An 11,679-nucleotide genomic window follows, 5' to 3' on the forward strand; every position below is an offset into this window, starting at 1 on the left:
ATTATTGAACTATGAAAATGGCTTAAAAGCATTTTGAGCTTGACAATATTGGCTTTTGTTTTCTATTTAAATGCAGAAAATATTAATTACTTAATCTCAGTGACCTTATGAGTCTATATCTAGCTTCTTAAAACATCACATTTTATCTAATATTAATGCACGAAAAATGGTACATTCACATACAAAAACAAAATATCAACAATCTAATTTGACCAAATGTGCCGATTTGGTGTTAACTTATGTCCAAAATAAACAATTTACCTATTTCTGTAACATGTAATTTGAAAAAGGACAAGCAAATGCTTACAAGCATTTTATATCCATTTGTATAGAACTTATTGGAAATGGTTATTTTGGTAAGATAAGTGTACAAATGTGTCCAAGCTCTGATGGTGAAAACTTCATCTTATGCAATTTTGCCTCAACACTGAAAAAATGGCTAAGTCCATGATTCTGAACAACGAAAATCTATATTTTGTGCACCAGTTTTGTCCGAGATTTTGTGAGATTTTGAAGTTAAACATTCATACAAATTCATCATTTTATTGAAAATTAGTTATCCCCCATTCTGTTCTATTGTGTGAAAGAAAAAAATAATCTGTTAAAATAATAAGATACAAATTTAACCTTACTTCCCCTTAATCAAGAGGACCATGTTAGGGTGGTAATTCTTGCCAAAAGATTTAGCAATCAGATAAAACATACAAAAAATAATCACATTTATTTCTGTTGTCCAAAATCATGGACTTAGCCATTTTTAACGGTTTAGTCAAATTTGCACGAGGTGAGGTATTCATCAACCTGACTTCATTTATTATTTGGAGATATCTTAACCAAGATGGCATTATTGCTAAGAGTAACTTGCATAGAAAATGATTTAGAGCACTTTTCAGTATTTTGCTGAAAATATTGTTAAAATCTTACATGCATGAATTGAAATATTGTTCGATTTGGACTTTAAAACAGCTCCCAGTCAGCCCCGCAGGCCAACTTTGAACATTCATAAATTCTAATATGTGAAAGAAAAACTTCTCATTTATGAAACTTTAATACACAAATCAGTTTTCAATGCATTTCTACAAAGCCAGTATCGATATTGATATTGATTAACTTAATATTCTGTCTCAAAAATGCAACAAAAGCTAATATGTTCGACATTTGAATGCTTTTAGCAATATTCATGGTGTGATATTTTTTCAATGTGATGGTTCCTATTTATTTTTTTGGCTAATCTGTATTGTACACTGATTGGTCTTTCAATACAGTTAATTCCTCCTATTCAGTGTTTCACAAGTGGTTGATATTTAAGCTTCAATGTTGGTCCAGTAAGCATTTACTCTTATTTTCTTGATCCTATTTCGGGCGGAAAAAAAGAAAAAAAATCCCAAAATTCGATTTTTGTAGATTTTTTTTCTGTTACACAGTATAGACCAACCTGTATGAAAAACCAGAAATAAGTTATGNCCCAAAATTCGATTTTTGTAGATTTTTTAACCTGTATGAAAAACCAGAACCACCATCATATTTTTTGTAGGTGAACGGATGAAAATCGCTTAATCACTTCGATCATTTTCATTTAGAATAGTAAAAATATAAAGGCATTAAATAATAATATTGCTGCACCACACATTGGAAAAACGTTCCGTTCCTTTTTGGGTAGCATCACGTTATGATGCATGAAAAGTCATTCGTGGACGCTTATCTACAGAAATAATAACACAACACTAAGAATTCGTTGAAATGGAAATGCACTCTATTTCAAGGTATTATATATAAATCAAATGCTTATGATTAATCAACAATATTTAAAGAAAATGTACTCCATTGAAAATTTAATTTTAGTAACTTATTGCAAACTAAAAGCATGTTTTGCTGACAAAAAAACAAAAAACCTCACGCTGTCAACACTGGAAATCTTTTGTTTAGTGAGGGTGTAAAAAGAACTTGTCGCTGTTTTGTAAAAAAAAATGTACTGAATTTCGTTGACATTCAAACGTGTAAAAAACTTGTTTATGAAAATATTAATAAAATAAGACAGATATAGTGCGAATATGGTCCGCATGGAGCCCGGAACATTACTGGAAGAACTATTGGTAGAAATATTTGTCCGGATGAAGCCCGGAACATTACTGGAAGAACTATTGGTAGAAATATTTGTCCGGATGGAGCCCGGTACATTACTGGAAGAACTATGGTAGAAATATTTGTCCGGATGGAGCCCGGCACATTACTGGAAGAACTATTGGTAGAAAAAAGGGTCCGGATGGAGCCCGGCACATTAATCGAAGAACTATTGGTAGAAATACTTGTCCGGATGGAGCCCGGCACATAACTGGAAGAACTATTGGTAGAAATATTTGTCCGGATGGAGCCCAGCACATTACTGGAAGAACTATTGGTAGAAAAAAGTGTCCGGATGGAGCCCGGCACATTAATCGAAGAACTATTGGTAGAAATATTTGTCCGGATGGAGCCCGGCACATTACTTGAAGAACTATTGGTAGAAATATTTGTCCCGATGGAGCCCGGCACATAACTGGAAGAACTATTGGTAGAAATACGTGTCCGGATGGAGCCCGGCACATTACTGGAATAACTATTGGTAGAAATATTTGTCCGGATGGGGCCCAGCATATTACTGGAAGAACTATTGGTAGAAATACGTGTCCGGATGGAGCCCGGCACATTAATCGAAGAACTATTGGTAGAAATACTTGTCCGGATGGAGCCCGGCACATTAATGGAAGAACTATTGGTAGAAATATGTGTCCGGATGGAGCCCAGCACATTACTGGAAGAACTATTGGAAGAAATATTTGTCCGGATGGAGCCGAGCACATTACTGGAAGAACTATTGGAAGAAATATTTGTCCGGATGGAGCCTAGCACATTACTGGAAGAACTATTGGAAGAAATATTTGTCCGGATGGAGCCGAGCACATTACTGGAAGAACTATTGGAAGAAATATTTGTCCGGATGGAGCCCAGCATATTACTGGAAGAACTATTGGTAGAATTATTTGTCCGGATGGAGCCCGGCTCATAACTGGAAGAACTATCGGTAGAAATATTTGTCCGGTAGAAATATTTGTCCGGATGAAGCCCGGCACATTACTAGAAGAACTATTGGTAGAAATATTTGTCCCGATGGAGCCCGGCACATAACTGGAAGAACTATTGGTAGAAAAAATTGTCCGGATGGAGCCCCGCACATTAATCGAAGAACTATTGGTAGAAATATTTGTCCGGATGGAGCCTAGCACATTACTGGAAGAACTATTGGTGGAAATATTTGTCCGGATGGAGCCGAGCACATTACTGGAAGAACTATTGGTAGAAATATGTGTCCGGATGGAGCCCGGCACATTAATCGAAGAACTATTGGTAGAAATATTTGTCCGGTAGAAATATTTGTCCGGATGAAGCCCGGCACATTACTAGAAGAACTATTGGTAGAAATATTTGTCCCGATGGAGCCCGGCACATAACTGGAAGAACTATTGGTAGAAAAAAGGGTCCGGATGGAGCCCGGCACATTACCTGAAGAAATATTGGTAGAAATATTTGTCCGGTAGAAATATTTGTCCGGATGAAGCCCGGCACATTACTAGAAGAACTATTGGTAGAAATATTTGTCCCGATGGAGCCCGGCACATAACTGGAATAACTATTGGTAGAAATATTTGTCCCGATGGAGCCCGGCACATAACTGGAATAACTATTGGTAGAAATATTTGTCCCGATGGAGCCCGGCACATAACTGGAATAACTATTGGTAGAAATATTTGTCCCGATGGAGCCCGGCACATAACTGGAATAACTATTGGTAGAAATATTTGTCCGGATGGAGCCGAGCACATTACTGGAAGAACTATTGGAAGAAATATTTGTCCGTATGGAGCCCGGCACATAACTGGAATAACTATTGGTAGAAATATTTGTCCCGATGGAGCCCGGCACATAACTGGAAGAACTATTGGTAGAAAAAATTGTCCGGATGGAGCCCGGCACATTAATGGAAGAACTATTGGAAGAAATATTTGTCCGGATGGAGCCTGGCACATAACTGGAAGAACTATTGGTAGAAATATTTGCCCGGATGGAGCCCGGCACATTACCTGAAGAAATATTGGTAGAAATATTTGTCCGGATGGGGCCCAGCATATTACTGGAAGAACTATTGGTAGAATTATTTGTCCGGATGGAGCCCGGCACGTAACTGGAAGAACTATTGGAAGAAATATTTGTCCGTATGGAGCCCGGCACATAACTGGAAGAACTATTGGTAGAAAAAATTGTCCGGATGGAGCCCGGCACATAACTGGAATAACTATTGGTAGAAATATTTGTCCCGATGGAGCCCGGCACATAACTGGAATAACTATTGGTAGAAATATTTGTCCCGATGGAGCCCGGCACATAACTGGAAGAACAATTGGTAGAAATATTTGTCCGGATGGGGCCCAGCATATTACTGGAAGAACTATTGGTAGAATTATTTGTCCGGATGGAGCCCGGCTCATAACTGGAAGAACTATCGGTAGAAATATTTGTCCGGTAGAAATATTTGTCCGGATGAAGCCCGGCACATTACTGGAAGAACAATTGGTAGAAATATTTGTCCGGATGGATCCCGGCGCATAACTGGAAGAACTATTGGTAGAAAAAAGTGTCCGGATGGAGCCCGGCACATAACTGGAATAACTATTGGTAGAAATATTTGTCCCGATGGAGCCCGGCACATAACTGGAATAACTATTGGTAGAAATATTTGTCCGGATGGAGCCCGGCACATTACTGGAAGAACCAATGGAAGAAATATTTGTCCGGATGGAGCCCGGCACATTACTGGAAGAACTATTGGTAGAAATATTTGTCCGGATGGAGCCCGGCACATTACTGGAGAACTATTGGTAGAAATATTTGTCCGGAAAGCCTGACCGTACAAGCTCCACCCGTCAACTTATACGCTATAATTTATTGTTCGTCACAGAGGCATGGAAGCATTATAACTTCCAAGCTTAACTGTTTGTATATCACTTGAAAATTATAATCAGAATAACGGTCCATAAAGATAGCACTTAAAAAATGAAAATGGGCCGTAAAGATGCAATATTACACATATTTATAATCAGAATAACGGGAAGTGAAGATGAAATGTTACATTTAATTATAATCAGAATAACGGGCCGTAAAGATGGAATGTTACATATATTTATTACATTAAATGAAGATTTATAAGTATATCGTAACGTATATATAAGTTTATCAACGGCGCGTGGTAAATACCTACAACTTTCTGTTAACGGCACGTGGTTAGTACCTACAACTTTCTATTAACGGCACGTGGTCAATATACCTACATCGTTCTTTTTACGGCACGTGGTCAGTACCTACAACTTTTTATTTATGGCACGTGGTCAGTACCTACAACTATCTATTTACGGCATGTTTTAGATATAATTTATATATTTAATTTCAATATGTAATGAATGCTGTCACACAGTCCTGTCTGTCTTTCACTGTCATTCTTTCTGTCCGCTTCTTGTTGTTAGTCACATGTCCAGGTGTCTGTGTACATCTGTTGTGTGTGCGCTTGTCCATATGTATATCTGCCTTGCGCTCTCTCTCTTTAGGTCACCTGAGATAAAGGCTCAAGTCTCCCTTGGGGAGGAGGTACAATTTGCTACAGTTTATATAGGGAAATAGCACTTTTGGGTATATTTTGGCCATCCTCTAAAAGTCAAAGATATCATTGTTTGGAATAGTTATGATGAAATTGAAATCAAAGAGTATCAGAAAGTAATTATAAGAACGTAGCTCTCGGCGCCCGAGCGAAGCTCTTTAATGGTAACACATGCTTGCGTAAACAGAGTTGCTTCCCTTTCTACACGTTGCCCTTGATTTTTTTCGTCCGAAAGTAGCCCTCCAGTGGGGAAACCGGAAGTGTATCATTGACTTCTATCCAAAGAAAAGGGAGAAAAACAAGAATTCCGACTGAAGTCATATTTCTATATTATATTTCTGTTTCGCGTGAAAAACGGAAATCTCACTTGCTATAAAAGAATGTAAAATATTACGTCTTTTATTCCCAAACCATATACAACTTATATATCTTCTGCAACTAAAAGACTAACTTTTAATTATTCATACATTATTGTACACTTTAGATATCTATAATTAATCAAATCGACTTAAATATCGAAGCGCCAGTGATTTCTCCGATTTCTTATGCGCACATCCGGTAAATTATTTACATTTGCTACGGAATATGACAGACACGGTGGCTGCGTTAAAACTTGTGACATGTAGTATGTAGTAATTTATAGTATATGGATTGTATAGTGTGATAGCTGCAGAAATAGACGATTATTTCAGTCACTTCTTTCCCGTTTCTTTGGCTTGTAATCGTGCTAAATGTTGGCCAGGTTCAGGCATGGGACAAGGGGTGCAGACTAACTTACACGTGTACAGTAGGCCGACACTTTCAGTTTCAAAACACAAATAGATATAAGTCAATCGGCAATTCATGTTTTCTGCACTTCAATAGTATCAACGTGCATATCTTAAGAATGTTGTGACACATTTTCTTAAGCATGATCACAGGGGCCTGTGGTATGATGCAGTTCTATGAGAACACTCGGAAGAAAGAAAATCGTGCTGTAACATATGAGCGTGTACAGCAAAGATTTCAAGGTATGTAAACATTAAGAAAAATTGGTATTATTTTTTATTGTATCATGAGATTAAATGACCAAATGCTTTAAAAATCAAACCATGAATAGAAATTGTGTATTGGGCATAACCATTAACAAAAACAAAGATATTTATTCTCGTGCAATAATAATAATAATAAAACAGTATGGAATTTAGTCAATTNTACAGCGGACGCAAATGGCGTCGCAGAAATACCGGCCACCAACTTGAACTCAGAAATAGAAACATTTTTTTCTCCAGAATGTGTGAAGGCATCTCAATCTGAGACACAAACCAGTAGAAAAATTAGGGCGATCACGAGTCATCGGCTTCTCACCTCGGCAGCTATAATGGAATTAAAGAAAGAGGCAAAAGAGAAAAAAGATGAAAAGATCAAGAAGGAGAACGAAAGAAAGAAAAACGACACTTAAAGCAAAACGGTCATAACAATTAATTATACAGTGTACAGTTCGTGAAACCATCACTGGGTTTGTTAAAGACATTTGGTCTATAGGGATTTATGACTATCATACCTGATAATATGAAATTAAAAAACTACAGTTTTGATTAGAGATAGATGAATTAGGCATACACTTTGTACGCATCATAGAAATTATAATCCGTTTATATATAATATGTATATATAAAGAGATGGATTTACTAAAGTTACAACTCTCTTTCGTTGTTTTATTTGATAATTATATCTGTAAAATTCACAAAGATCACAATTTTTGGCTTTGTGGCAGTGGACAGTCATGTTAGTTTTTGAGAGGCGTCACAGCGTGTGAATTTATAATATATATACAGAAGATGTTTCTGATATTGACAATGCCTCGAGGCCTGTGCAATTTGTCCAACACGACGCAATTATCGTCACAAAAATGAAAACGCGACATAAATTGTAGGAGTCAATTAAGCATACAGTAGTCAAACGATACTGACAGTGAGGTAAAATAAATCCAATGACAAGTGGGATGAAAATAGTACTATGTAAATATATATTTAGCACAATAACACAAACATTTAAAAATCTTTGATCATGGTTTATTACCTGAACAACTGAGAAATTCAATGCATTATAGATGAATAATAAAGTCCTGACTTGGTGTCCGTATTTTCCGGACCCCCGTCCGTATTTTCCTTCCCGACATCAGTTTTAATTTCTTTATTATAGTCGCCCTTAAAACGGGTATAACAATGGAGATTCTCTTGATTTATGCAAGAGCTGGTCATACCTTTCGGTATGCGTCGGCTGTTATTAGATATATCGCCGGAGTATGGCACGGTAACGAGAAGCAGTTGGCACTTTGCCTAACCGTCCGTATTTACCGGGACTTACCGTTATACAACCTAAACTTGTCCACACTATTGGAATTACTTCTTTGCCCCATATACTATTTTAAGTAATTCGTATCCTACGGACATACCTCCATTAGGATCCAGTGTTATATTGGATGGATTTTACCGTCTATATTACTATATTAGAAGTAATTCCAACAGTGTGGACAAGTTTAGGTTGTCAAATTTTAGGAGCGATCCGCTCCTTTATCAAGACACAGTGAAACAGAACAATTACAGGTTCATATACATCATATTACAAGAAGATAGAACTGATATACTATAATTGAAAATATAGCTATTATATAAAACCAATAGTCCCCTCGGCTAAAGACAGCCGAAGGCAGCAATTAAGCTGAGAGCATCGCGGACAATGAACGCTGATGTAGAGGGCCTATTCTTGCGCAAGATGCACTATCACATAAAGTGAGTCAACGAGAGAAAAGCACCAGAAAGAAGGGACGAGATATCAAAAACGTGGAACATGTGCATGTAGGAATCTGGCCCGGTAAATGTGAAAAATCTCAATTTCCTACGGAATGCCCTCATTAGTCGCCAGTAAATTCTGCAGAGGATTTAACAATCACAACAGGGGGGTCCACACTTAGTCGCCTCTTTCGGTTTGCAGGAATAATGCATGTAATTATCAAATAAGTGAGTGCAGGAGGAATAAGTAGATGAAATGGCTAAGATACTGTATAAATCTGCAAAATTAATCTGACAACGGCTGTTGGTCACACACACTGACATGCATCAGCAGGCAGGCGAGATAGCAGACCAACTGTGCAGTAATGCACCATTAGGTCAAATGCCCCATGGAAGGAAAACGAGCGGATGGCAACCGCCTATCGTTCGTTCATACCTCGAGGGTAGCGGGTTTGTAGATTGGTGATCCAAAACCGTTCTCTCGTACGTCGTCTCGTTTCATCCCATGTAGGGCAATGATCTATGGCAACAACATGCATGTCTTTCCAACTGTGGCTAGGCATATTAAAATGCCTTGCCACAGGGAAGTCTGGTTTGTTCTGCTTGATGGAGCAGCGGTGGTTGTTGATTCTGATATTGAGCTGGGTGCAGGTCTCGCCCACGTACTGTAAATTGCATTTTTTGCAAGTAATAACATAAGGTACACCACATTGACTGATGTGCATGTCAGTGTTTGTATAACTATATATTATAAATAAAAAAAGTTTATGACGCCACAACATATACTTCAAATAAACAGTCTGAAGAATCTCCTAGAAAAGATGAAAGTACTATAAAGACTCGTTGTTGAAAATTTTTCTTTTTATAATATTTATATATATATATATATATATGAGTGGATGTATACCACTTTGTATATATACTGTCACACCCACTTCCGTGCACGTGTGTTCAATGTCACTGTTTTGATTTAAACATATTTTATTGCAAATTAATATTTACAAAAGAAGAGGACACAAGTTTTCACAACTTATTGCAGTCCTTTTTCTTCAAATACATGATTATAAACAATAACCGGATAAGGCAATATACGCAATGTCCCTGTGGATGTAGGCTGTGTCTGATGGGGCAATCGATAACTGGTACAACTGTCGTATACAATCCTACATACATGTGATGTGAAGTACTTTGCATCACTCGCTGCATCATACAATGCATCACTCACTTTTGATCTCCGGATAAACATCCTTCCGTGGTGTCCCTTAGTCACTTTGCGAGCGTTCCGTTCCTATCTCGTATGTTTTGTTTACATAGCATGGCAAAATAATATAGCACATCAAAAAGTCTAATATTACATACCTGAAAATATTTTTGCACAACGAGTTTTTATTTATTTTTGCATTTATTTTTCTAAATACTATGTTGGGTGTAAAACGTTCATGTTTAGTATGCAAAAAGAATTATGCTTGTATGCCAATATATTCAATTGTGACATACGACCCGCAGCGTTGTCTCATGGGAAATACAACTGATATAGTAAGTTCAAAACTATTCTGAGGAAATTGTTCCATTTAGCAAGCGGTTACATTTTCATTTGGTGTTGTTAAGACATATTTCATGATGTCTTTTAATTTGATACCCTTAAACTATTGTTAACAGGCAGTTATTTCCACTCCCTATGAAATCATGTTCCATTGCACTGTGGGAAGTTTTCGAATAAAAAGTAATCTCCCGTTAATTTCGGTTTGGATATAACTGTAGCACAGTTGGGCCAGGACACATCCTTAGACCAGGTAACTCAGTCGGTTAGCGTTCAGGTTCATATAATCACATATTCACCTCAACAACAAAAATCCATAATTATTTCATACAATATTCGATTGTTTCTGAATTTTATTGAGATTTAAAACTATGATTTGAAGACTGCCTATTCATTAATACAAGCGGTAAAGATCTAAGGTTCGAATCTCGGTCTAAGCATGGCTGAATTTTTACACTAAGACCAATGCTTTTGAATATATTTTGTTTATTTTATCTTTAATGGATTTTTATTTAGAAACGATTTATTGAAACTACAGCCACACCGAAAAAACAGTATCCATGAACTAAGCACAGTCCAAATGCCATGCGGTCAAAAAATATCCAGAAAATATGAAACACTTCAAACGTTAGATAAGTACAATACGGCTCTATAGTGATTCGTTATCCCATCTAAAAATGTAAAATTAATATCATATAATGGAGTACGAGAAGTCTGTTTGTAAAATATCCAATTAAATGTCAAATTATATCAGAAATCCACCTGACTTTATTGCAGCTGATGGTCAGATTCAAGAGTTGATATTTGTACACATATATGGACATAGATACGAAATCGCCTCGTGCAAGGTTCATTAACCTGTAAATGAGACAAGTCCTACCCTGCAGTCATTGTAACGACAAAAACGCAGTTGTTGAATTTGAATACACCAGTAAATATATATATATATATATTGATATTCAAGCTGAACTTTTATATTAAATTATTTCACGTGTCTATTGACAGACAGCTACCACCCGTGTTTTGAACTTCCTGTATAGTTTCTTTTCGCATAAGTACAGCGTATCCGGTAACGTAATTTATGCTTTATAAAAAAGTAAAACTGAGAAGTCACCGTAATTCTAAGATAAAGTATCGTATTTATTAGACTTGTTCCTTAACGCTCTATATCTGGAAACTTGATTTGTTGAGAATTGGTTGAACCAGTTAAAAACAGTACAATGTAATTGTAAAGCACATTTGTACTATGTGGGTAAATACAATACAATGTGTAGTATGTATCGCTTGTACCATCGTTTTGCATTCATTTCAGAATATTTTATATACGTTTATATAAAACATACATTAGAAATTGGGTATCAGGCAAAGCCTATTTAAAGCCCTCTCCCTAACTATCGAAAATACATGTATGTTGGTTTAAATCATCATGGGTTATGCTAATACCCTACAATCTACTTCTCGTTAACCCCAGATTCACGTAAACCTATTACATCAACTCTTCATTTATCAATACCAATGAACATTAACTACATGATTTATGGAAGACTATGTCCGTGGCTCATAAAAGGACCCGATCAGAGTATGTCATATATACACAGACAAAGGTGGAGCATGTCATACTTTATATAGACAAAGGTGTCTTAATATACCCTAATGATAGGGCATGTTTACGCGTCCGA

The sequence above is a fragment of the Mizuhopecten yessoensis genome, unplaced genomic scaffold (assembly GCF_002113885.1).
Source record: "Mizuhopecten yessoensis strain PY_sf001 unplaced genomic scaffold, ASM211388v2 scaffold10843, whole genome shotgun sequence".
Classification (NCBI taxonomy): domain Eukaryota; kingdom Metazoa; phylum Mollusca; class Bivalvia; order Pectinida; family Pectinidae; genus Mizuhopecten; species Mizuhopecten yessoensis.